This window comes from Pelobates fuscus, chromosome 6, assembly GCF_036172605.1.
Source record: "Pelobates fuscus isolate aPelFus1 chromosome 6, aPelFus1.pri, whole genome shotgun sequence".
In the NCBI taxonomy this organism is placed as follows: domain Eukaryota; kingdom Metazoa; phylum Chordata; class Amphibia; order Anura; family Pelobatidae; genus Pelobates; species Pelobates fuscus.
The window spans coordinates 13430205-13433293 of record NC_086322.1 but is presented as its reverse complement, the minus strand read 5'-3'; positions in this window follow the sequence as shown (position 1 = coordinate 13433293).

Here is a 3089-nt window from a genome sequence, read left to right as displayed (position 1 = left end):
CAATCTATAACAGTGAAAAACTAATTTTGGTTTTAAAAGCACGCTATAGAGACACCAAATATGATTGGCAACTGTCAAAGCACGCTGGAACAGGTCTACAGAGCACACGCTGAAGTAGGCCTGACACCCAGACGCTTGCAGACAACTAACTGCTCTTCTATTACAGTGAAAAAAAATTATTTCTTTTAAATCTAAAGCTTAAGCTATTGTTAAAACAGATATGACTGGTGGCACTGGGCAAGTAGGCACAGTATCAAATGTGAACCTCACACAGAAGCTGGCAGGCAGGCAACTGCTCTTCTATTACAGTGAAAAAAATTATTTATTTAAAATCTAAAGCTTAACCAATTGTTAAAACAGATATGAGTGGTGGCACTGGGCAAGTGGGCACAGTATCCAATGTGAACCTCACACAGAAGCTGGCAGGCAGGCAACTGCTCTTCTATTACAGTGAAAAAAATTATTTATTTAAAATCTAAAGCTTAACCAATTGTTAAAACACATATGAGTGGTGGCACTGGGCAAGTGGGCACAGTATCCAATGTGAACCTCACACAGAAGCTGGCAGGCAGGCAACTGCTCTTCTATTACAGTGAAAAAAATTATTGATTTAAAATCTAAAGCTTAACCTATTGTAAAAACAGATATGAGTGGTGGCACTGACTGTGCAAATGGGCAAGGCACCCAACCTGACACAGAAGCTGGCAGGCAGGAAACTGCTCTTCTATTACAGTGAAAAAAAATAATTTCGTTTAAATCTAAAGCTTAACCTATTGTGACCCCAAAATAATTATTTATTTAAAATCTAAAGCTTAACCAATTGTTAAAACACATATGAGTGGTGGCACTGGGCAAGTGGGCACAGTATCCAATGTGAACCTCACACAGAAGCTGGCAGGCAGGCACCTGCAATTACATTACACAGGAAAAAAAAAAAAAAAAAGCAGCCTGATGTTCTAGCCCTAAAAAGGGCTTTTTGGGGTGCTGTCCTTACAGCAGAGATGCGATTAGTCCTTCAGTATTGTAGTGGACACTGAATACCCTAGCCTAGCTATCAATTTCCCTATCTAATCAGCAGCAGCTAAACTTTCCCTCCTCTCACTAAGCATGCAGCTTCATAATGAATCGAAAATGGATGCTGGGAGGGAGGTTGGAGGGTGTGGAAGGGAGGGAGTGCTGCTGATTGGCTGGAATGTGTCTGCTGACCGAGAGGCACAGGGTCAAAGTTTGCCCAATGATGACAAATAGGGGGCGGATCGAACTGCGCATGTGTCCGCCCGCCGCGGCGAACGCGAACACGCTAAGTTCGCCAGGAACTGTTCGCCAGCGGACAGTTCGGTACATCACTAAAAATAAAGAATAAAAAAAAATAAAAAAATAAAGTGATGTGAGTGCAAGAATGTGTAGATGTATGTTTGTGTCTGTCTGTCAGTGAGTGTGTGTCTGTCTGTCTGTCTGTCTGTGAGTGTGTGTCTGTCAGTGAGTATGTGTGTGTCAGTGAGTGTCTGTTTGTCTGTCAGTGAGTGTGTCTGTATGTATATGTCAGTGAGTGTGTGTGTCTGTCTGTCTGTCTGTCTGTACGTGAGTGTATGTCTGTGTCAGTGAGTGTGTGTGTGTTGGTCAGTGTTGTATTGGCTGCGACTGGACAGTGGAGTACCTGGAGGTGCATGGAGGCACGCAACGCCACATCACATTCCGACATGACATCAACGTGCTCCACCTTCACAGGGATTCAAGAAGTAGTGTGGTGGAATCTCAGTAAAAATAAATTTACTAGGACAAGATTGCCACGTGGTATGTGCACTTGCATATGTTGATGTATCAGTTAGTCAGTTACACGTAGCTAAGATACAATCAGTAGTGTAAGGAGCATGTGTAGAAATACAGGATATACGAGTATTTCCCCTCCTCCATTGTGCTGGGCAAGCCATGTGGTCAAACAGGAATTTAGTCTCTATTCGGTTGATAGAGAAGAGTATGTGTAGGTTCAACTGATTATGGGAGGAGCTACATGCCTATATAAGGGACCTACACTGTATGATCAGGACTCAGACTTTGCTGTTTTTTGGTGACATTAGTCCCTCTGAGTCCCGGTCGGTGAATCGAATAAAGATCTCTTCCTTCCTGAAGAAACCTGTGTCCACTTCTCTGTGCTTGGCTTCCGTCAGTTTCTCCGGTATCATTTGGTGCAATTGGCCGGGAAGCTCATCGTTCAACGGTAGCTGAGAAGCAGAGGCGGGAGACGGTCCATCTTTGCCCACGCTCTCTGCGGCTGCACCCCTGAACTTCTGCGTGGACCTCCCTTCGTCTCGGCGCCACTGGTCTGTTGTCCAGGAGATCATCGGCCTTTACGTAGTAAGTGCTGGGGTGTCCCCGTCGATGAGTGTGAACCCAGGTTCAGGAACGAGGAGGTAAGACGACCACTGTTTTAGACGGTGGACCCACTAGGGGTATTGGATACTGATTGTGCGGTAGGCCCATAAGGGGTTATTTGTGTATGGAATCTGCCCCCTCCAGTGGAGGGAAGGAGCAAAGGCGCACCGCTCAATTAACGCCCTGTAGTCAGCCCGTTTAATTTTGGTTTGGAGTCAGGCTGGGTTCTGTGTAAATAGCCCCAGCCGGACACCGGTGTCTTGTCTAGACTAGCGTTCTAGGGTGTATATTACGTTCGCTAGGTCGGAGGGACCAGGAGACTAAGCGGCGTCTGTGTAAATTCGGTCCGCTAGATCTCAACCTATCTTGGCTAAGTGGGAAGGCGTGTAAATTTGGAACCCACTAGATTTTTGATAGAGTATATAGACTAAGAGGGTGCTGTTGTAAATTCCGCCCTCTAGTTCGCTATATGTGGTGCTTGGGCAGCGTGGCTAACCAAAATGGATGTAAATAGTTTTAGGTAGTCCATCGAGGTACTGGCCATTAGATTAGTTGGGAATTGTAAATGTGTTAAAGATTGTTGTAGTAGCATGTATATCTTGCTAGATAGCGTGAGCTCTGCCGTCTAGCGAGAGTGTGAATAGTGTGTAACTGTATTATAGCGCACGGTACCATAACCATGTATAATAACTACTGATATTGTAAATAACTACTAA